The sequence below is a fragment of the Lontra canadensis genome, unplaced genomic scaffold (genome assembly GCF_010015895.1).
Source record: "Lontra canadensis isolate GAN:19392208 unplaced genomic scaffold, GSC_riverotter_1.0 scaffold22, whole genome shotgun sequence".
In the NCBI taxonomy this organism is placed as follows: domain Eukaryota; kingdom Metazoa; phylum Chordata; class Mammalia; order Carnivora; family Mustelidae; genus Lontra; species Lontra canadensis.
In genome coordinates this window covers 16686629-16712709 of record NW_022631016.1, presented here as the reverse complement: position 1 = coordinate 16712709, position 26081 = coordinate 16686629, and positions in this window count along the sequence as shown.

The window sequence follows — 26081 nt, the reverse complement described above, 5'->3', positions numbered from 1 at the left end:
AGTAATCTATGCAAATAGAGAGCCATTAGTTATAAACATCTGTGTTGATGAAGAAGGGAGCAGGGAACAAACATTCATGGAGTAGCTTTTCACGTGTGTGACTTTCAAAGCAAACTGAAATGTCAAGTGTGCCATGAGTAGTGCCAATTATAATTATCTCAAGTTATATTAAGCATGGTTTTAAATATATGTAGTAGTTATACTAGAATTAACATACCAAATTATTAACAGAGGTTATGACTGGGCAAATTTGGGGGACTTTCCCATTCTTTATCATTATTTTATCAGTTTACATTTGCTTTGAAACCAAGGGTATAAATGAACAACAACAACATAATGAAAGAATCCTAAGAGTCTTCCCCAGCATATTTTGCTAGATTGGGAATTTGGGCATAATCTGCACTACTTAGCAGTAAACATGCATTGGAAGCTGATGAGTTTACCTTGATATGTGAAGTTCACTTTTCTTTTTTTTTCTCTGCAACTGCCACTACTGGGTCCCTCTAGGAACTTAAGATTTACCAAATAAAGGTTTACTTATAACTACTAATAGTTGTTCTATGGCACTGAGATAGTTTGAGATTTTAAAGTCTTCCATCAAGATCTAGCCTGAAACAGTGATTTTTTTTTTTTTTAAAGTGTGTTGGGGTGGGGTAATGATAAACCTTGCCTCCTCTCACCAGAATTTCTTCAGACCCTGTATAAAAGAGATCTTATTTCTGGACACCTATAATAATTAAAGGGCTCAGTAAACAGCGCTAACATAATTTGTGTAAGATAGTGTTAACATATTGCATAATTTACGGAAGTGTAACTAAATTCTTATTGTTTGAGTTTTATGTCATGTAATTTTAAAAAATCACCAAAAACACACCATTTACTCTTAGGTACACATTTATTCTCTCACTTTGTTACTTTATTTTCTTAACTATTGAAAATAAGTTAGAATACTAATTTAGCGGGGCACCTGGGTGGCTCAGTGGGTTGAGCCTCTGCTTTTGGCTCAGGTCATGATCTCAAGGTCCTGGGATCGAGCCCCATATCGGGCTCTCTGCTCGGTGGGGAGCTTGCTTCCTCCTCTCTCTCTGCCTGTCTCTCTGCCTACTTGTGATCTCTGTCAAGTGAATAAATAAAATCTTTAAAAAAAAAAGAATACTAATTTAGCTAAATTCATTGTCATTCAATTACTTGGTTGCCCTATGATGCCAAAAGTTTGAGAGGTTTTGATCACACTTTAAATATGGCAATATCACATGAACCTTCCCTGAACATAGGTTTTCTTGATCATCTACTCACCACGCTTCATTTTTCTATGTACCTTCTAGGCTTCTTTTCCCCAGTAGCCATAAAAGCCATACTTATTTTACATAAGCTGCTTAAGGGTTGCAATAAGTAGAGATTATAAAACATACCGAGACCCTACATGACATTTAAACTCTTCTCTTTTTGCTAGATTTATCATGGAAATTAAAACCTTAGCAGGAAGCCATAGTAAGAACTGAGGCCCAGGTAAAATTGTATTGCACTCAATGGAAAAAACAAACAAACAATCAAAAACAGAATTCTTGCATATAAGTATTTTCATACATCAGGCTGCTCAGTTTCCATCTGGAAATTGGTTAAATACATCAAATTAATTAGTTCTAAAGCCATTGGTTCCACTTTGCTCCTAAACTCAATCCCTAAATGTTTGACCTATCTCAGTAAATGTCAACTTTCAATTACTCAATCCAAAAGATTCATCTTCCATTTATTTTCTCTCACATTTTATGCCCAATCCATCACCAAATCTATTAGCTCTATGTTTAAACCTATATTCAGTACTCCACCACAGCAGTATGTCCATTTTAAACCTCGTTCAATCTACAATTCATCTAATAAATAAAATAAATAAAATCTAAATAAAACAATATTTATTGACTGACCAAAATATCTCTAATACTGCTCTGCTGTGGATTTACACTAGTTGAAAATCAACAACAAAATCCCTGCCCCCTTGAGTGTTACAGACATGAAATTTTAATCTCGACTGCAATTCCTGAAATAGCCACCAAATAGATCCTATGGGATCCTTTCTCCCATTTACACATTTTCTATACCTTAGCCTTTAAAAAAAACAAACAAACTACAACTAGGCACTTTTTTAAAAAAGATTTTATTTATTTATTTGAAAGAGATTGAGAGAGCAAGTGAAAGAGAGAGAGAGAGAGTGCACACAAGTGGTAGGGAGGGACAGAGGGAGAGGGAGAAGCAGACTCCCTATGGAGCAGGGACTCCAATGAGGGGCTCAATCCCAGGACCCTTTGATCATGACCTGAGTGGAAGGCACACGCTTAACCGACTGAGCCACCCAGGTACCCCAGAGAGCAGATAAACACTTATTAAAAATCCTTAGATGCCTCCCCCTTTCGATAAGAATAAAAAGCTAAAACTGCGTGGCTCAGTCTTTAAGTGTCTGCCTTTGGCTCAGGGGCTCAGGTCATGATCCCAGGGTCCTGGGATCAAGTCCCATCTTGGGCTAACTGCTCTGTGGGAAGACTGCTTCTCCCTCTCCGTCTCCCCCTCCCCCTGCTTGCGTTCCCGCTCTTGCTATCTCTATCTCTGTCAAATAAATAAAATCTTAAAAAAAAAAAAAGCCCCATAAAATACCCAATGACTCCTGACTCCCAGCCACATCTCAGTTGGCGCATATCTCCTCAGACTGTTCACTCAATCCACTTCTTGAACATGCCAAGGACATTCTCACCCCTTGGGCTTAGCACGTGATCTTTGCCCTGTTTAAAAATATCTCTTCCCACATATTTTCTTACCTCCAAATCCATAATCATGCTTCTTATGTCATGAAAATAGTCGGCACCTTGGATGTAAAAAATTTCCTCTGTTCTCTATTGTCCACCAACTGGATTATAAGGCTCCTAAGGAAAAAGACTGTGATTTTTCACTGTTATATATGTAGCACCCAAAATAGAAGGTTAAATTACATATTGAATGTGTATATAAATGGATGAGTATATGCAATATTAATTTAGCATTCAAATAAAATATACAACCAAGAAAACTCTTTAGAAATTTTATGTGTGCACTTCCTAAAGTATACAACTATTCACATGTTTGTATACCTTCTTTATATTTATGTATTATTTAAAGAACTTTCATATTTATCCCAACTAACAGCATGATATTTCCCTATGATAAATCTTACAAAAAGTTTCGGTCACGTAAAAAATCATGTTTGAACAATTTACATAGTTTTAAACAATTGTGTGAAGGTTGTTAGAAATTACAACTTGGACAGATTAAAAAGTTTTCTAGAATTTTTACTTCCTGGTGTTTGAGATTTAGCTATGGATACCTGCTGTCTGATTTGCTATAGCCAAGACATGAATTATATTTACTATGGCCTTCTAGAGGGCTGCAGGATAAGTACTCATCAACTTTTGTATCAATCAAATACAAATTTCAATAGAAAAAAAATGATGGATGAACACCATCAGGCCATTCAGTTGATGATAAGGCCAAGAATTTCAAGTAACATATTTGCAAATTTTCACATCTTTGCCATACATAGAAATAAATGAAGATATAGGCAATGTCTGCTTTCATACATGGGGGCAACCCAACTTGGTCAAGACAGAAGTCAAAAACATGAATGTTTCATGGAATTCTATTGCTTCAGTGAAAGGCAGCCATAAACCACACAGCTGATTTAAGAGATTTCAAGGTGCTTTTTGTGCCTACAAACCATTCCTGAACAATCTAAGTTGTTTGTCATCACCTCCAGAATGGCACTGAGGGCATCAGATCAAGCACAGGAGATAAATGGGCATTCAGAAAGAGATGAATGAATGGATTTAGAAGTCAAAGCACAAGGATGTATGTGACATGATTCCAGATGGGTTCAGTACTCTGACAAGAAAAAGATGAACTCTCAAAGAACTGAGATAATGTTCATTAGGAATATAAACTCTGCCGTGACCAGCTCTGTGTCAAACTGCATTAAAGACTCCTTGCAATCTAGAGTATTTATCCAACTAGGAGTATAACATTTGCTTAGATTTTAAACCTTATGTTTAATACATGATAATCATGGGTAATAAATTTTTCACAAATTATATTTCAGTTGACAGCCAGGATGATTTATTAGGTTCGTGAATTCGTTTAAAATTCAATACCTTTGGGTGCTGCATCACTGAACTTAATGAGCCAGAGTCTCCCACTGAGTAAGTTGCTTTCAGGCTCCTTGGGTCCTATTAAATTAAGTTCTTCAGTACATTAAATGCTTCCCTAGTGTCTTAAAGAGTTAATACATCCTGCAATAGGGAAGTGCCATATGAATTAAAAATAAAATTAGCAACATGACTTTTTTTTTCCCATTCAAAGTGTATTCTCTTTACTTATAGTCTCATTTCTTTAGATTTATAGAGTTCTTTAATAGAGATATTTCCAGACAAGTGAAATAGATGACTTGTTTTTGTTCTGCCATTCACAGAGAAATTGCTTTACAAACACCATTCCCCTTTCTTTCCATCTTTGCTGTTAATGGTATAACATTGCTTCCACAGTTGTAGAATCAGGTGAATACAAAACTAAGACTAAGTTTTATTTGTTTCCTGGAAACATAGGGCCTCTAGTGACTAGTTAGTCTCTTCCAGTCTCTCCCTTCAGCAGTTTCTATTTGTAAACACTTTGTCCATTAGTGGGAGCAGATGGGTAGTAGTAAATAATTTCTTTTAGCTAATGTTCATATAATTTTGCTCTAGTAGAAAACAGAAATATAGAAATTGACATCAATATACCTTAAATATCATACTGTTTAAGCATTATTACACATATGAAGAAATACAACTACATTAGTTACACTTAATGTACTTTATCTGGTAAGAAATATTTATTCACACAATAAAGGACCTTAAGAAATAAGGAGTGAAGAAATAAGCAAGAAAGCTCTCCTAATTACAACATATTTAACAAATACAAGCACACATATGAATACTTCTTTAAATAGAGTTAAAAACATATGGTACATATTTTATGGCAATTAGGGAAAAAGCAGAAATGTAATATAAAATCATTCACTATAAATAATAGGGCTATCATACCATCCTACAAAGGCATATGCTATATATAAATTCTTGAAAATTAGTGAGATGCCCTGATTCATAAATAATATATTTTCTTCAGAAAATTATTCCAACCCTGTTTCAGCTGTGTGTGTTTCTTATATTCATTTATTGATGGAAAGAATAGTCTTCACTATTACTATTTTTGTCTTGCAAGTTAATGTGATCATATGATTTTCCTTTCTAATTTCTTCCTTTCTCTTTAATCCACATTAACCACTTTCATATTTTTTGTTCCTGTTTAAAGTTTATTTTCTTAGAGGCCTTTCTGGCCCCCTAAACTATTAAAACCATGGTTCTATATTCCTTTAATGCCAGTGAATGATGATATTCATCATACTTTATGGTAGTTACATGTTTAAAAAGATGTTTCCACTCTATGATTTACATGAAAGCATGAATATTAGCACATAATGTATTTTTTATTAATACCATAGAGGTGAGGGGCACCTGGGTGGTTAAGTTGATTAAGTGTCTGCCTTCAGCTCAGGTCATGATCTCGGTCCTGGGACTGAGTCCCACATTGGGCTCCCTGTTCAACAGGGAGACTCCTTCTCCCTCTCCCCTGCTCCTATCCCCTGGTCGTACTCTCTCCCTCTGTCAAATAAATAAAGAAGATCTTAAAAACATACCATAGAGCTGAATAATTAAATTTTTCATAATAAACCATGCTTTAGAATGTAGACTTCTATAATGTCAAACAGGAGAATTAGCAAATTATCCAATATTTAAATGTTTAACTTAAAAAATAACAGATTGCTTTTCCTTAGATTCCTTTTTGCTCCCAACCAATATTAGAATGTGGGCAAGTGCAGTAGGTCTTTGGCTAATATTCAGTAAGCTAAAAATATCATTTTATTAATAGGCATTGCTGATTTTTATGTATTTTAAATTCTAAAATTCATTTTATTGTTATGCTTTTCTTTATAAAAGAATGTATGTTCACTGCATTGTCTCCTTGGTTGTCTAGGAATCAGGTTGTGGGCAGCCCTGGGTGATCCAGACGTCTGGTGGCTGGGACAACGGAGAGACCCTCTTCAGAGGAGGAGATTCATATAGTGTCCCAGTCTACCATCAAGGAAAATTTGGAGGCAGCAGGCCCCTTGGAACACAAACTACCTTGTTATTTACAGACAAGTTTTCTAGTTCTCAAAAAATGAATATATAAATAAATAAATAAAAATAATAAAGCAAATAACTGGGGCGCCTGGGTGGCTCAGTGGGTTAAGCCTCTGCCTTCGGCTCAGGTCACGGTCTCAGGGTCCTGGGATCGAGCTCCACATCGGGCTCTCTGCTCAGCGGGGAGCCTGCTTCCCCCCTCCCCCGCCTGCCTCTCTGCCTACTTGTGATCTTTCTCTCTCTCTGTGTCAAATAAATAAATAAAATCTTTAAAAAAAATAAAAGCAAATAACCAAATTAAATGAAAAGCAATACCATATAATATTAGTGCTGAGAAATAACTGCTGTTCATCTCCTGGTGTATGCTCTTTCAAATGTTTTCCTATTCATAAACTTACATGTAAATAGCAAAGATCCTTTTGAGCTTAAAATTTTAGACTTTTATTAGCATGGAAGATGAGTCGGTACATCAGGAATACAAGTATTTGTTTCCATGGTATGTTTTGTAACACATTGTGAGAGAGAGAGAGCTGAAAACAACACAATACAGGTTATATGTTGTCATTTTTCTACTTGGACAAATGAACGTGAGTGTAAAGTTTATCTGGACAATAGCAGCAAGAAGCAGGCATCAACATGGATGCCAATCATAGAAGACACCAGAAAACATTCTCCTGAGTCACTTTCAAAGAGGTAGAAAATGAGTTTATACGTTACACTGGTGGCAGAACAAGACAATGAAATTCAAAGATTTCTTTTAATGTAATTTTATTTTTATCTGCAAACTGGGGACTATGCGTTCATGTATTACCATCTGCATAGATGCTTCATGCTATAGTTAGTATTTTAAAATGTACTTTTTAAATTATGATTTTCCATCCCAAAATATTCTACCACATTGTTTCATATTTAATGCCTACATAGAATTTCATTATCACTATGCCTCTGTAACAACAAATTTTTATGAAAAAGTTTTGTACAAAATCACAAATCGCAATGGCATAGCAATTTAAAAACTTAGAAAAGTAACTGAAAATGTCTCCAATTTCTTTTTAAGTACAATTGAACAGGGCCAGAGATTGGTCTTCTATTGAACATATTCTGCATTCTAAATTTAACCTGCTAGAATTCTATTTAAATATCATCCTATTTAACCTTTTGAAATACAGGATTTGCTTTTCAATAGGAAGTTGGCATCCCATCATAAAATGAAACCAAATGTACTTTGACATAATTATTGTCTACAGTAGCAAGCTTTTATTTGTGCATTATGGGTTGTGTATAATGAAGATATGGTTTCAGACTAATTTATTTTGCCTGTGTAAGATGGAAGAAATTCAAGTGGGGGGAGAAACAGACTTTACTTCAGGTTTAATAATGAAACAATCTACATAATATATGACAAATATTTCATTCATTGCAATGAATAAATGCTTATTTAGCATTAAAATGTACAAAGTGGCATCACAAACCTTTCTTGTCAAGCAGCTAATGGATGAAAAAAATAAAGTATGAAAAAGTAAACAGAATGAAATTGACATTATGCTGCAATTAGTTATCTGAAGGTCAGGGTTCTGATAGACTGAAGGTAGGTGCCTAGGTTGTGTGTGTGTGTGTGTGTGTGTGTGTGTGTGTGTATGTGTGATGAATAGGAGCAATGCCTCACAGTCCAGGGTGTTCAAATCCTATGTGTGGAAAAAAGGAGAGAAAGAAAGACAAAGAAAAATAGGATGGGAAAGGGGAAGGAAGACACAGGCAAACCTGGGAGAAGTAACTGAAAAAAAAAAAAAAAAAAACTATCTATGGTGATGTAAATTGGGAGTAAGCTCTAGTTTTATTTTGTTCTGTTTTATCTTTTTTTAATTTTTTAATTAACATATAATGTATTATTAGCCCCAGGGGTACAGGTCTGTGAATTTCCAGGTTTACACACTTCACAGCACTCACCATAGCACATACCCTCCCCAATGGTAAGCTCTAGTTTTAAAACACTCTGATTCAAATTATAAAGTTTGCTGGGTTGCCTGAGTGGGTCAGTCAGTTAAGATTAAGTGTCTGCCTTTGGCTCAGGTCATGATCCCAGCATCCTGAGAACAAGCCCCATATCCAGCTCTCTGTTCAACAGGGAGTCTCCTTCTCCCTCTTCCCTTCCCCCAACTCATGTTTGCTCTCTTTCTCCCTCTCTGATATAAATAAATAAAATATTTAAAAAAAAACAGGAACAATAACAAAGAAAATAAATTATAAAGTTTGCCAGATGACTATAGTAGTTTGTAATCCGCAATTTTGAACTGAAAAACTAAACTTAAGCACTTGTTTATTTTAGTAATGCTAAAGTTGAGGAGAGGCTTATTTTTTTCTCTGATAACAGAAGATTGATAAAATCATGTCATTTTTCAATCACTGACAGGTTAATTAAGGTCAGATAATTATTCCTTTACACAGATTTTTATGATATTGGAATACTTGAGGAAGATTCTGCTACTAACTTGGATTTTCTTTAAGGTCATTTAAGTTGTTAAGTGACATAATGGAAAGGAAGAAAATAGTTCTAATGTATGACTTATGCTATTGTAAAACTTTCAAGGATTTCTCTCCTGTTTGAAGCTTATCCTGTGGATTCTTTGAACTAAAAACATTTTCCGGTAAATACCACTTAGGAATTAGTAAAAACAATTGAACTGGACACTGTCTATCCCATGTTTCTCTTTATTCCACCCTTGAAATAGGAATATTTAATTGTAGTATAAATTATTCTGAAAATATTTTTTAAAAATGATGCCAGAAAAAGCTTAGAAAAAGACATATCTTTTATCTGAATGTCTCTATAACCAAACATTTTTCCTTCTTTTCTACACCATGACTGACTTCTTAGCAGCAGGAAGCTCACTATGTCTAAAATTAGCCTCTATAATCTTTAGATATACATCATAGTTTTAGATACCTCTTCTTCAATGTAACCAAAATTTCCCCTTCTATCTTCCAAAACTTAAAAGATGTTCTTTCTGGTAACCAGGTTTCCTCCTGAAATATATGGGAGAGTCAAGAACACAGCAAGGGAGCTTGTTGCAAAATTATCCATCTGAGGAGGAAAATGGTTTGTTCTAGTACAAGTCCCAAAGCACAGACACCTTATAGTGTATAGTACAGACACTGTATGGACAATAAACATACATCATTTGCTTTTTGTTTTTAAGCTGTCATAGCTGATTGGAAGAAAGCTTAGAATCAGAATCTTGAAAGAAACCATAAGAGATAAAAAGAGATGCAGAGGGTTTGGTTCACAGATGTAATTGTTATACAGGGCCCACCACCCCTCTAATATCTTATCATACCACATTTTTTCATGTTTTTTCTATGCCTAGGATGTTTTGTTAAGTAGTGCAAACTCTATTGGCACACTTTTAACACTTCTGAGCAATCTCAGCCTTTTATAAACAAAGTTTTACGTATTTTAGACTTTGACTCTTATTTACCAATATCCATTTTTTTTTCTATGCCTAGGATGTTTTGTTAAGTAGTGCAAACTCTATTGGCACACTTTTAACACTTCTGAGCAATCTCAGAATAGATCTTAGTTATTCTCACCACAAAAAGAAATAGTTTTGTGATATAATAGAGGTGCTAGATATTGTTACAGTTGCAACCATAGGACAATATACAAATTCATTAAATCAACATTATATACCTTAAATTTACACAAGGTTGTATGTAAAATATATTTCAAAAATATTGCACAAATAAAAACAGTTATAATTTCAGGGATTTTATGATTGATAAAAAGTAATTCCTGGTAAATTAAAAGTATAAATAAGAAAAATCAAACTTTATAAATATTTTAGATATATAATAGAATGCTGTATGAACATGGGAAAGAAAATATCTATTTACTAAATCAGTCAAGAAAGAACAAACAAGAAAATTATAAATTTGATAAGCTTACCATTAACATCTTTGGTCCGGAAGTCATCTCACCAAAAACCTGATAAAAGGAACAGGGAGAAAATATTTGCCAAGTAACTATGATTATATCTGTATCACTCTTTTTGGCAAGCATTTCATTTTTCCTGCCAGATATTCTAGAAGAATGACTTTGCTTGTCTACTGCTTATTCAAAAGTTGTGTGGTCATTGATTTGTTTTGATCAATGAAATCAGAATCAAACTGTCATGTGCCCAAGTGTCATTTCTGGGTCAGAGCTTTAAAAGCCTATTATCTGTTGACTTCCTTTCTCTTTTCCTTACCTCTGGGTACCAGAAATATCCCAGTCCTGAGATTAGTCACTCAGCAATGGATCCCAGAGTGAGGATGGTGAAAAATAAAGACCCAGTTGATTCACAGGGAATTTGGATGGTAAGTGAGATATAAACTTGTTTATTTCTCAACTTATTTTTTTAACCATAATGTAATTTAATCATATGCTAAATCATATAATTTAACATAATTTAATTAACTATAATTAAAATTCAAAATGTATAAATAACACACCTTTTTTTAAACTCAACAAAGCAAAAGACAAACTGAAAATTTTATGAACAAGTTACTTACAGAAAAGAAATCTCAGATGGTCTATAACTACATAAAACTCTAAGTAAATGTGAATGCTGTCTTGGTAGATATCACTTAGTTTTAATTCCCAATGTCCTAGTCACCTAATATTAACTCCCAAAGATCCCATCTGTAAGAATCCTCATACTGTGGGTTGAGGATTCAACACACAAGTTCTGGGGGGGACATAATTCAGTCCACAGCAGTCAACAAGCCTCATGCACCTTATGGGTGCCTACCCATAAGGTTATGATTGGACACTGAAGCTCAGCTACGGTAGTTTGCTCAACTTTGTCAGTTTTCTTTTAACCAGGATGTTCTGCTCATTGTCCTTCAGTTGCTCCCACAGGGCTCACAGAAGTCATCTATGAAGGACTGCAGCCTCGGATCCAAGGGATAATGTAGGTCAGTTCTTAACCCAGTAGGAGACACATACTGTGCTTTAAAGTAATCATCAGACTTAATTCTTCTAGTCCGTACTTAGAAGTTATTTTTCCTTTTGATGACTTGGCTAGAACTCAGGTGTCTGCTCTAACTTTTATTCCTTTGAGGCTAAGACATATAACACCATGAACTAAATTTTTTCCATCAAGATTATAAAATGATCTGTATTTAATGCATTAAATTGTTGATTTAAATACATTTTAATAGTTTACTTGTGGAATATCCTTCTTATCTGAGAGTAATAGAAACTCACTTTTGAACAATATTAAATAAGAGGATAGCACTACCTCCTTATTCTACTTCTGTTCATAAGGTTTTTACTTTATTATTGAGCTTGAAGCTCCTGGGGTTAGTGCTGGATCTTGGCCTATGCTCTACAAATCAGCATATAATTAGGTAGTAGAAAGCCTCTGAGTATTTTGCTTTGCCACTTAAGTGGTTTAGATATAAAGTGTCCAGAATAAGGGCTGCTAAATCTGTTCTCTATTACAAAAAATCATCTATACTTTCTCTCTACATGGGCTTCTAATCATGACTGACCTGACTTTTCAGGCTGTCCTAATAAATGAACCCTAGAGCCTCAGATACAGAGTGCCAGCAGTTTAATATGGATTTTATCACAAATATATCCTCCCCTGGCCTAGCATAAAAACTCAGAAATGATGAGGGGAGTGAAGGTTTCTTTTTCTCTATATCTCAGAAAGTATGTTATATTGTTTGATGTCAGGAAGGGACTCAAAACTAAAGGTTAACACTTTTTTTTTTAAACCATTAATTTACAAAGAAAAAAGACAAATTCATTTGTCATTTATTTTATAGAATGAATAAGTTTTCCTCCATGGGTTTCCAAGAGTTACAGAAATTATTGTCACAATTAAGCTGTTATTATAATTGTTTCTTTTAAAAATTATTTATTTATCTATCTATTAATCTATTTATTTATGAGAGAAAGAGAGACCACCCACAAGTGGAGGGGTGGGGTAGAGGGAGAAGCAGGCTCCCCAATGAACAGGGAGCCCAATGCAGGACTCGATCTCAAGACCCTGGGATCATGACCTGAGTGGAAGGCAGATGCTTAACGACTGAGCCACCCAGGTGTCTAATTCTGTTCCTGTTGAGTATGTATGAGATACTATATGAAATCCTCTTATAATGCTCTGGGAACTCTAACTTAATATTTATTTATTTACTTACACACTTATTTATATATTTTTATTTAATTTTTTAAAAATGTATTATTTATTTATTTACTTATTTATTTGAGAGAGAGAGAGAGAGAGAGAGAAAGAGAGAAAGAGCAGGTGAATATGGGTCACAGAGGGAGTAGAGGGAGACCAGACTCCAAGCTGGGCAAAGAGCCCCAGTCAGGGGATGAGATCATGACCTGAGCCAAAAAAAGTCAAATGCTTAAAGTACTGAGCCTCCACCCAGGCACCCCTAACTTCAAATTCAGCAAAGATCTACTTGGAACTAGTTTGTACACCATGTACGGATGGTGTGTTTTGGAAGGGCAGGCTTATTTACTTTACTTCTTCAGTTAGCAATCACAATAGATAGTGCTTATAAAGACTGACTATATGTCGTTTTGCATGTATTACCTTATTTGATCCTAAGACATAGGTAATTATTTCCTATATTCTGCAGCTATGAAAAGCAATGTTTATAATTTAAAAAACTTCTCAAATTTAGGTGACTAGTGAGAGATGGAGTTGAGATTGATTGATCAAAGATTTTATTTATTCAATATAGGGGGAGAGAGAGCAGGAGGAGGGGCAGAAGGAGAGAGAGAGAATCCCAAGCAGACTCTGCCCTGAGCATGGATCCTGACTCAGGGCTGGATCCCACAATCCTGAGATGGTGATCTGAGCCCAAGCAAAGAGCCAGTTGCTTAACACACGTGCCACCTAGTTGTCCCTGAAGTTGACATTTAAATGCTGATATTCTGACTGCAGAGACAGAGCTCCTAATCATTATCCTCTCTTCTCTATCAGTAGACCCATGTGGGGTAAAATGTTAAACACACAAATTTTTGATTACTCTCCTTGAATATTTGAGTGCAAAATTTGATAACCTACAGTTTTAAAAATTTATCATGTGATTCTGCTCACTGCAAGGTATTAAACCTCTGATTTATGAGGTTTAAACTTTTCAGCTGCCGTTCCCTGATGGGCATGAGTTTCCAGGTTATTGAAAGCTTAGTCTCATTAAAATTTATTATTTTTCAGGATTCTCATTCATCATATTTTAATATTATAAGTCTATTTCAGATAGTGCATGAAAACAGTCCCTGATCCCAAGCTTTGACAAAGACTGTTCCTTTAAAAGCTGGTTAAATATTTGTGTAACTGACGCATTCATCATCAAAAGGTCACAGCTCCGAAGGGGAAAGAAAGTTAATCTGGGAAACCCTAACTGAAAAACTTCTCTCTAGTTAACATATGCAGGACTGTCACTAGTAGGGCAGGAAAAACACTCTATTATTCCATGACTCTTATGGTGTCTGCAGTTGCCTAAATAGGCATTTGCTCACAAATTGAGGCAATTTCTCAAAAATAAATAAACAAACAAACATGTATCTAAGTTCAGACTTGAAAATCCAGTAGAAATACACAACACTACCAGATTTAAAATAGGAGCACGATTTAGTAAGAAGCATAAAATACAGTGGTGATTATCACTGTGTTAAGTCCTACACTTAATACACCATTAAGGAGGAGGGAGTTGCAGTAACACTGTGACTTACTGATGGTTGAATCTATTACCAGAAGACAATTTTTTTCACATTTCTGAAGTTATATGGCAGAAAACCATAAGAAATATAATAATTATATTCCCTTCATTTTATATTTAATTTCAGTATGTTTGAAGGTAAAGTCCCTGATTGGAGGAACAGATATTTCAAAAATGAGAAAGTTTTGGAGATAATTTGGAGAAGATCCTGCCACCTACAGTTTGATAGAGATTTACATTCTATATTTTCTAGAACCTGACACATAGTAGGAACTGAGAATATTTCAAAATAATGAACCTACAATCTCTCCTTAAAGGGATTGGTTACTTGAAAACTAATTCTTATTTTCATACAATCTCACTTCCACCAACTCCTTTACATTTTTTCCCTCAAAGGCTGCTTTTCTTTATTTTTTATTTTTATTTTTTTAAAGATTTTGTTTATTTGACAGACAGAGATCACAAGTAGGCAGAAAGGCAGGCAGAGAGAGAGAGAGAGAGAGGAGGAAGCAGGCTCCCCTCTGAGCACAGCTCGATCCCAGGACCCTGGGATCATGACCTGAGCCAAAGAAGGAGGCTTTAACCCAGTGAACCACCCAGGCACCCCTGCTTTTCTTTATTTTGAGCACAATTCCTTATATAAAACTTTATGGATGTGAGGAACTTCAGGTTGTAGGATGTTATCAGGTTTCCCTATCTTTTCCTCAAAAGTCCTAGGTGATGTTTTAGCTACTGTGATGTTAATAAATTGTTGTGAGCAGTTTGTAGCTATTCGTCAATTGCTAATACCAGGGTGGAAAACAAACTATTCTGAGACACCTTATACACTTAGCAACTTCTGATACTATTTCGCTTAAATTTCGGATTCTATATACCACTTCCTGACTAATAAGGGAGGTATTTTCTAATCCCCTCAAAATCTAAAATTTTCTGAGTATCTTGATTTTATTGCTTTTATGTGTCATGGAAATTAAATATTATCTCCACTTATCTATCTCTCACTCAAAAATTATTTTTGAACTCCATGATAAGCATTGTTTTTTGCTACTCAGAGGAAATTTACAGATAAATGGACAGAACTTGCTTGTGCAATTTGGAGGTTTGTTTGGGGGGGGTAAAGAATATATATGTTGTGAAACTAAATACATAGTAAAATTAATAGGCTTAATTCTCCCTGTTAAAAATAAGAAAGAAGACATCTCTTCCTTTTCTTGGAGCATTTACTTTAGAAAAATGTTTAATTATAACTGATCTCTCTTTGAAATGTAAGTAATTGTTTTAAAGGCTAAGTAAGACTTTGCCAACTTCAAAACCCAGGAATGTCTTTCTCAAATACATAGGAGCCATCTCTCTGAAATGTAAATAGCAAGGATATAATGCCTCTAACTCCCATTGTCTGAGAGAGGATAGGAGTCTAACGTCTGTGGGGTGTCTTGCTCCCAAGTTGTAAAACTATATGTGAGAGGTTTATTTTTCCTTTAGATAAAGCCAATTAACTAACACAGATGGTCGCCCCAATTAACAAATGTATTTAGGATGAATTATATGTGACAAATCATGCTGTTAAATAGTCTACTTGAGATTTAGGTGTGGTTTATATCTTGAGAACCTGTGTGCAATGGATGGTATGTGCTTGCTCATCTACAAAGGTGAGATTTCCTCCTGATTTTGCAATCAGTAGTACATTGTCTGTGATGCACATCATATTCTTCTTTAATGTTTATTCAATAATAAGATGTTTTTCTTTCTTTTTCTGCCTTTGTGGAGAGATTTTCTTGGTTGGCAGGAGATTTTGTTTTTAATTATATTTCCCCAACAACATACAATCTGTTATCAATGTTTATTTGCAAAGTAATTATCCCCAAGCCACTCAAAATCCACTTTTTTTTTTTTTTCTCTCTCTCTCTCTTTGGGAAGTTAGAGAATAACACCACTCAACAAAGGGGAAGGATACTGGTTAGAGCTTAAACATAGGTAGGTAGATCCTATTAGGTTACTTTCACTTTCAGAGAAAACTCAGGGTTCATGTTGTAAAATTAGCATTGGGAAAACCTGTGACAACGAAGCAACTGTATTTTTTTTGTTGTTATTTTTCGGCCTTCAGGAAATAGGTGTTTCTTTAGATTAGTTAATTGCTTATTATCCTGTGTTTTGTGGTGTGGTTTTCCTCATTCATTAACTGCAAGAAAGGAGGGCACGGTGGATCAGCTGCAGAATGTGATGTGGATATTTACAAACATTAGATTTAGCTTGGGAGTAAGGTAGGTAGATGATCTGAACTGTCCTCAAGGACAATATTGTCTTCAGCAAGCAATACTGATCATAAAACAGCCAAGAACAGTAGCAGAGCTGATTGATCAAAGTTGGAGAAATGGAGCAGTCAGTAGTTGGTAAAATCCAAGGTTGGTAGAGTCTTGGGTTAGTCTCCTCAGCTTGGTTTGCACAATGTCAAAAAGAGAAAGAGAAAGCAAGGTCTGTTTCTGTACATTGAACTGTAGTGTTTAATCCTTGAGTAGGAAAAGAATTTGCTACTTAAATTTTATCAATGGGTAAGTGTTTCAATAAAGGGAAAATAAGAGTTTATGGTCTCCCAATATTTTCTCTCCATTAACTTATTTCAAACCTAAACTTTATGTTTTTAACCTCAGAAACAAATTATATAGTAGAAAAAACTAGGGAATCAACTCAGTTTGAAAGATGCTAGGGAAATCGTCAGAGAGGAGAGGACATGAACATTGGGTTTAGAGAATATGTAGATGTTTACTGTTCATGTTAAAACATTTTCCAGTGTGAGCTGCAAATGAATGCTTTAAGTTCATTTGCCAATATCCTTCATGTAACTTTCCTCATAAAGGTATCCACCTTAAACATTAAAATATTAGAATTACTTCTCCTTGCTCCATGTAAAAGACCAAGAGTTTAAATATGGACCAATAGATGCTTACTGCTCCAGACTCTTTTTAAACTACAGCTGAGATTCCTAACCTCATGATACAATGATTTATCTTCTGCTGCAACGGCTCCATGTGGGTTTTGGGAAATGAAGGAAAACACAATGCCTGTTTTCTCTTTTATGTGCTTGTTGTTTTCTTTTTTTGCCACCTTAAATTTTTATATAAGGTGAAGGGAGGAAAATAAAAAGCTCTGATCTATGACCTTTTACCTATCTTCTATTTACTTGATATTATTTCTCCCAAGACTACTAACTTCCTTGGAATTTCTATAAGAAATGTACACTATAAGGTGTGCTCTCTCACTTTTAATTAGCACTCACCAGCATTCTCCTAGAAACATTATGATTTAAGGGATAAAGTAAACATCATTTTAAAGGATAAAAATTTAAATAGAGTCAATATCTTGTAATACATCATGTGGATTAGTTCTATCTTTCCAATGTGAGAATTTTTTTTTTAAAAGGATTTATTTATTTATTTGACAAAGAGAGAGAGTGATCACAAGTAGGCAGAGAAGCAGGCAGAGAGAAAGGGGGAAGCAGGCTCCCTGCTTAGCAGAGATCCCGATGTAGGGCTCGATCCCAGGACCCTGAGATCATGACCTGAGCTGAAGGCAGAGGCTTAACCCACTGAGCCACCAAGGTGCCCCCAATGTGAGAGATTTTAAAAACTATCTATGAATATAATATAATGTCACATATACAAAAAACATTTAATTGTACTTGGAACTCAATTAGTGGAATAGCTAAGAGACAATTTTGTACTAATGAACACCAATTATCAAAGTCCCTGAAGGTAGATCTAAGAGACTATCTTATCTTGGCATAACACTAGATTTGTAGGTGAACTTTTTAAAAAAAATATTTTATTTCTAGCAACCTCTACACTCCACGTGGGACTTGAACTTATAATCATGAGATCAAGAGATGCATGCTCCACTAATTGAGCCAGTTAGGCACCCTGAAGATGAATTTAGTTTAGGAGAACTTTTACAGTCAAGTAAAATTTTTCATGAATTTAAATTTTATATTTGATCATGTGTTATTTATCATCATATTAAAGAAAATCCCCTGCGACGCCTGGGTGGCTCAGTGGGTTAAGCCTCTGCCTTCGGCTCTGGTTATGATCTCAGGATCCTGGGATCGAGCCCTGTGTCGGGCTTTCTGCTCAGTGGGGAGTCTGCTTCCACCACCCCCCCGACCTGTTTGTGATCTCTGTCAAATAAATAAATAAAATCTTTTAAAAAAATCCCCACACTTTATTACTTAAACAACAAATATTTATTTCACAGTTTCTAAAAGTCAAGAAAAATAGAAGAGCTTAATCAGAGGTTCTGATCCTAGGTCGCCATGAGTCAAATTTGCAGGCACATTGTCAACCAAATTGCATCCTCTGTGAAGGCTTGACCACTACTGGAAAGTCTGCTTGTAGGAGTTTCAGTCATACAGCTGGGAGTTTGTGCTGTCTGTCCCTACGGTACCATTGTTCTTTCCGTGTATATGTCATCTTTCAAGCATTCTGTTCTCCACATGACCTCACTAACCAAGATAGATTTGGATTCCTTTGACTGTGACTGGGCTCAGAGAGAAAGAAAGAGAGAGAGAGAGATTTAAAAGAGAGAGAGAGAGAGAGAAATACAGAGAGAGATGAAGGAGAAGAAGGAGGAGACGGAGAAGCAGCACAAGAAGAAGAAGGCGGAGAAGGAAGAGGAGGAGGAAATGAGGAGGATAAACAAGGAAGAGGAAGAGATGGAGCCCAGGAGAAGGAGAAGAGGAGGGGAAGGGAAAGGAGGAGAGTAAAAAGAAGGAAAGAAAAAGGAAAGAGAAGGGAGAGCAGGAGAGACAAAAGAGTGAGTAAACACCAAGCACTAGTCTATGAGGAGGGAGAGAGGACACTCAAGACTAAAGTTTTAGTATTTTACAATCTTATTTCAGAATTTACATTTCAAACTTTCTGTGGTATTTTATTCCTTAGAAGTGAGTCATTCATCCTTGCCTATACTCAAGGGGGGGGAATATTAAATTCTATTTCTTGATGTGAGGAATGTTAAGAATCTGAACATATGTTTAATATCACCACATATCATAAAACTATTTAAATCCACTTTAGAACTTTAAAGAAATATTTTTTTCAGATAAACACAATTTTCAACGGAGCAAAAATAATTTTCCAGCTGTGGAATGGCATAGAAGTTCATTATTGAAAACACACACACACACACACACACACACAGCAAATTCACACATAATCAAATACATAACCTTCATGCATAAAGTTTTGTCAGAGGAGAAATGTCTGACTTTTCAAAAAGCCTCATTCATTAAAAATGAAATTACCTTTGTGTTCATTTTAGCTGTAACCTTTAAGTAATCAATGACTATATACTCGCTGTAATCATTCTTTAAAATTAGAATTATTGAAAAGCTTTATGATCACTGATGAATGAAAGAAAGTAATATTGATTTTTGACTAGGAGAGATGATCTCAGGCAGTAAACACGTGCAGTCCTAGAAGAAATCATTTCACTCTCCTTTCTGACATTATTGAAATGGGTCAATTTTAAATAAATTCAGGTTTAAAATTTGATCACACATTACTTTATGATACTTTAGATAATGTTTTAATCTAAGTAACTCCAAGGTGAAAAGATTATATTGCACTAATTAAGATATTACAATAGCACAAATATCCAAAATTATAGAAGCATGCATATATATCACTTTTAAGTCAATTTCTTCTTACCTTATTTTTTTGTCATGCTTTGTCATTGCTGTTGTTGTTCCTTTGTTTCACTAAGCAAATTAATTTGTGTAGTTACGTCTATGTAAATGTGGAAGACAAAACTACTCCTCTATGACTAATCATCATTTAATAGGACTGCTCTTTCGCTTATGATAGGATGGACACAGAAGAAAGCTGACATTTTCGGGCCATTGGATTAATAGTACCAATAATTCTTGTAATATTTTAACAGTCATGATGTATGTGGTCCTCTGTAGCTTGAATAATGAGTGTGGTTCCTTATGTAACAAATAGTAAGACAATTTAGAAAAGTCATAACTTACTATTCTTAAATCTTAAAATTTTAAAAATAAAAAGAGAGTGTACATTGAGGAGATATTTCATCATCTTTAAATTTATTTGTTCTCCATTTCCTACAATTCCCCCCTTTTTAAAAATTAAGTCATATGTTCTTTCTCTAATCTCATTTCTCAATTTTATTATTCCTTGGGAAGTATCTTCACTATAAAAAAATAAGCAGCCAAACCTAAATATGAATTGATTAACTCCACATTGCTATAACCTCTGGTTATTATTCAGTTTTGTTTATTTCCGATTTCCACCCTTGGAATCATCCAATCCCTTGCCTTCCATTGCATTCTACTCATACTTCTCTCTCTGCCCGTTTCCAGTCTCCTGTGTATTTCTCATGCATTGAATCTAATGTCTTCTTCTTATGCAGAACTTTCTCCCTGGGAAATACATTTTTCTCCATGGCTTTAAGTCCTATTTGTATTCAGAGGCTCTAAAATAGACATCCCAGTACCAGATCTATCTTAATAACTCCAACTTACTTTATTTTTTTTTAATGTTATGCTAGTCACCATACAAGTATTTCATTATTTTTTGATGTAGTGTTCCATGATTCATTATTTGCATAAAACACCCAGTGCTCATTGCAATGCATGCTCTCCTTAATACCCATCACCAGGATAACCCATCTCCCCTTCTACTTTGAAACCCTCAGTTTTTTTCCCCGGAGTCCATAGTCTTTCATAGTTCATCTTCCCCTCTCATTCTCCACACCCCCACCTTCATTTTTCCCTTCCTTCTAATGTCCTCCATCTTATTCCTTATGTTCCACATATAAGTGAATACGTACGATAATTACCTTTCTCTGCTTGACATATTTCATTTAGCATCCCCTCCAGTTCCATCCATGCCAATGCAAATGTTGGGTATTCATCCTTTCTGATGACTGAGTAATATTCCGTTGTATATATGGACCATATCTTCCTTATCCATTCATCTGTTGAAGGGCATCTTGGCTCCTCCCACAGTTTGGCTGTTGTGGACATTGCTACTATGAACATTGGGTGCATGTGTCCCTTCTTTTCACTACATCTGTATCTTTGGGGTAAATGCCCAGTACTGCAATTCCTGAGTCATATGGTAGGTCTATTTTGAACTTTTTGAGGAACCTGCATACTGTTTTCCAAAGTTGCTGTACCAACCTGCATTGCCATCAACAGTGTAAGAAGTTTTCCCTTTCTCCACATCCTTTCCAACATTTGTTGTTTCCTGCCTTGTTAATTTTTGCCATTCTAATCTCAGTGTGGTTTTGATCTGAGTTTCCCTGAATGGCTAATTATGTTGAACATTTTTTCATGTGTCTATCAGCGATTCCTATGTCATATACCAACTTACTTTACTTAACCAACTATATCATCTGTTCATAATCAGACAACCTAGCTAAGGATATAGTTTTTTTGTAATCCAACTGTTTTTTGCAGAAAGCTGTTTGAAACTCTCTTCCATTGTTTTCCTATCCAAACTATCACTTAGTCTTGTCAATTTAATATTATCAATATAGAACTACATCCTTTTGCTTATCCCTCCTACAAACAATAGTTTGAGCCACTATAATCAATTTCACATAATTACTGTAGTTTATTTTTCATTTTTTAATTTTTATTTATTTATTTATTTATTTATTTTATTAGCCCCCTGTTTTGCTTTGGACAGTTCCATCCCTAGCAAACACACCCAAATCACTCTCAAAACTGTAATGAACTCTATTTTTCAATAACTCTGATCATTTAATTCTCACACTTAAAATATACTCTGAACTTTATCAATGTATTTAGTTTAAATAATTTTTTTTCTTTTATTTTTTAAGATTTTTTTTTTATTTATTTGACAGACAGATCACAAGTAGGCAGAGAGGCAGGCAGAGAGAGACAGGAGGAGGAGGCAGGTTCCCCGCTGAGCAGAGAGCCCCATGCGGGACTCGATCCCAAGACCCTAAGATCATGACCTGAGCTGAAGGCAGAGGCTTTAACCACTTAGCCACCCAGGCGCCCCTCAATGTATTTAGTTTAAACGCAAAACTTAACCTGCCCTATGAATCTTTATTTTCCATTTCGACTTCATCCTATATTTGCTTCCCCTCGATCTCTATATTTAACCACTGTGACCTTCTTTTATTTAATCTGAAAGCTATGCTCCATTTTAACTTAGTCTTTACATATGCCATTTTCTCTTTCTGACACTGTTTTTCTTGATATTTGGATGGTGATTTCAGAGACATTTATGTGTTCTCAGTTGAATTGTCTCTTCCTCAAGCACCTTTTAGAAATCTCTCACCTTAAAGCCAAATCACATGACCAATATAAAAATATTTCATCACACTCTTAGTTTTGCTTCAATATATTCTTATATGCCATAGGATATTTTGCTGTTTAAAATTATTATTCATTTATTGGATGATATTGGTAAACGCTTCTTACTTAATGGTGGTAAATTCCATGGGGTCAGAGATGCTATCTCAATCATCTATCTTGCACACCCAGTACAGTGCCTAGTAGATATATGCACTCAGGATGTATTTTTAGAATTAATAAATGATCATTAAGCTTGTGTTTTTAGACTCATTTAATTTTAGTACAGAATTAGTAAAGAAAAGTAAGATTTTTTGAACAAATGATACTACAAGCACTTGTGCATTGGGCTTGAAATTTGCTAAGCAATGGGTTTGGCATTTATAGAAAAAAATCCCTGCTGCCGTGTTCTCTATAAAGTGTTTCTGATATGACTCCATTCCCCTACACTTTGTACATGGGACACATGGTCTCAGTGAAAATACTATTTGATTCTATATGAAATGAAATTATATATTTGTTTTCCTCTGCATGACTTATTTTGCTTAGCATAATGCTCTCTAGCTCTATCCATATTGTTGCAAATGGCAAGATTTTGTTCTTTTTTTTTAAGGCTGAGTAATATTCCATTGTATAACTACCACATCTTCTTTATCCATTTGTCAGTCAATGTATATTTGGGCTTTTTCCAAATTTTGGCTATTGTTGATAATGCTTCTATAAACACTGGGGTGCATGTATCCCTCTAAATCTGTATTCTTGTATCCCTTGGGTAAATACCTAGTAGTTCGATTGCTGGATTATAAGGTAGTTTTATTTTTAACTTCTTGAGGAAAGTACATACTGTTCTCCAGAGCGGCTGCACCAGTTTGCCTTCCCACCAACAGTGCAAGGTCCTTGACCATACCTGTTGTTTCTGGCCATTATGACAGGTGTGAGGTGGTATCTTATCATGACTTTGATTAGTGTTTCCCTGATGATGGGTGATGTTGAGCATCTTCTAATATGTCTGTTAGCCTTCTAGATGTCTTCTTTGGAAAAGTACCTATTTCTGTCTTCTGTCCATTTTTTAACTGGGTTATTTGTTTTGGGGGTGTTAAGTTTGATAAGTTCTTTATAGGTTTTGAATACTAACCCTTTATCAGACATGTCATATACAAATATCTTCTCCCATTCCAAAGGTTTCCTTTTAGTTTTGTTGATTATTTTCTTCACTGTGAAGAAGATTTCTATCTTGATCCCAATAATAATAATGTCTCAGTAGTTCAATTTTGCTTTTGTTTCTCTTGCTTCTGGGAATGTATCTAGTAAGAAGTGATAGCAGATGTCAAAGATGTTACTTCTTGTGTTCCCCTCTAGGATTTTGATGGCTTCCTGTTCTCACATGTAGGTCTTTCATCTATTTTGAATTTATTTTTGTGTGTGGTGTAAGAAAATAGTCCAGTTTCTTTCTTTCTTTCTTTCTTTCTTTCTTTCTTTCTTTCTTTCTTTCTTTCTTTCTTTCTTTTTCTTTTCTTTCTTTCTTTCTTTCTTTTTCTTTTTCTTTTTCTTTTCTTTTCTTTTCTTTTATTTCTTTTCTTTTCTTTTCTTTTCTTTTTTGTTTTCAGATTGCTGTTCAGTTTTCCTAACACCATTTGTTGAAGAAACCATCTTTTTTCTATTGGATATTCTTCCCTGCTTTGTCAAAGATTGGTTGACATTAATGGGTGTGGATCCATTTCTGAGTTTTCTATTCTGTTCCATTAATCTCTGGGTCTGTTTTTGTGCCTGTACCATACTGTCTTGATCACTACAGCTTTGTAATACAACTTGAAGTCTGAGATTGTTTGCCTTCAGCTTTCTTTTATTTTTCGAGATTGATTGGCTATTCAGGGTCTTTTGTGGTTCCATACAAATTTTAGGACTGTTTGTTATAGCTCTGTGAAAAATGCTGGTAGTATTTTAATAGTGAATTCAATGTGTAGATTGCTTTGGGTACTATAGATATTTTAACAATATTTCTTTTCTTCCAATCCATAATCACAGAATGTTTTTCCATTTGTGTTTTCTTCAATTTCTTTCATAAGTGTTTTATAGTTTTCAGAGTGAAGATCTTTTACCTCTTCAGTTAGGTTTAATCCTAGGTATCTTATGGTGTTAGGTACAATTGTAAATGGAATAAATATTTATAATTATTAGATCTTCTTCTTGGATAGACCCCTTTATTATTATGTAGTATCTTCTTCATCTCTTGTTATAGTCTTTTGGTTTAGAATCAAGCTTTTCTGATGCAACAAAAAAAGCCACTCTGGCTTTCTGTTGACATCCATTTGCATGGTAAATATTTTTTCATCGTCTCACTTTCCATCTACAGGTGTCTTTAGGTCTAAAATGAGGTCCTTGTGTGTTGCATATAGATAGGTCTTGTTTTTTGTCTTTGTTTTTGTTTCTGGTTTTGTTGTTGTTGTTGTTTTAATCCATGCTGAAGAAGATAAAATTATGGAAAATAATGAAACAAAATAGAAAAGGGAAAGAAAAATATTCTATCACAGATGTAGACCTAGAGAACTCAGTGACTCCATAAAGTGAAATAACATTCATATAATAGACTCCCAGAGGAAGAGAGGGAAAAGAGGACAGAAGGTTTATTTGAGGAAATTGTAGCTGAAAACTCCCCTAATCTGGGGAAGGAAACAGACATTCAAATCCAAGAGGCAGAACTCACATCAAAATCAATGAAATCAGACGAACACAAAGACATATAGTCGCTAAATTTGCAAAATATAGAGATAAAAAAAAATCCTAAAAACAGCAAGACAAAAGAAATTATTAACTTACAAGGGAAGAAAAATTAGTTTAGCAGCAGATCTATCTGCAGAAACTTGACAGGTAAGAAGAAAGTGGCATGATATAGTCAATGTGCTGAATGGGAACAATACATAGCCCAAGATATTCTATCCAGCGAGGCTGTCACTCAGAACAGAGGGGGAAACAAAGAATTTCCCAGACAAACAAAAACTGAAGGAGTTTGTTAACACTAAACCAGCCCTGTAGGAAATATTGGAGAATCTTTGAATGGGAAAGAAAGAACAAAAGGATCAACATTTCTTTTTAAATAATTTTTGTAACTATTTCAAGCAGACAGAAATTCAGTAAAGATATAGTTGACATATATATGGCTAGTTATATTGATTCATATTTTTTTATCATATTCTTATGTTCTATATTATGATTTCACTGAGATAAAATTAACTTTCTATGGTATTATTCCTTACCTCATTCAAATACAAGTAAAATCTCTTTATTTTCTCTTAAATCCTTCCATTTTGTAATTATAATAGTAGAGTAGATGAATAGTAGAATAAACCTTGGAGTGGAAAGGGAGGATAAAAGGTAAACAAACAACTTTTAATTTTTAAAAAAAAGAAAGGTATTTATTTGGCTTCTCAAGAGGTAAAAAAGATGGTGGGGTTAATATTCAGGAGGTAACAAGAATAACATATGCCAATATTATTTCTTTAGGGTGTAACATTATCCTGCTACCATTGTGATTTTAATATTCACAACACTGTCATTTTTTTTTTTTTAAAGATTTTATTTATTTATTTGACAGACAGAAATCACAAGTAGACAGAGAGGCAGACAGAGAGAGAGAGGAGGAAGCAGGCTTCCCGCTGAGCAGAGAGCCCGATGCGGGGCTCGATCCCAGGACCCTGAGATCATGACCTGAGCTGAAGGCAGAGGCTTTAACCCACTGAGCCACCCAGGCGCCCCCGACTTACCATAAGTATCATAACAAATCTTAT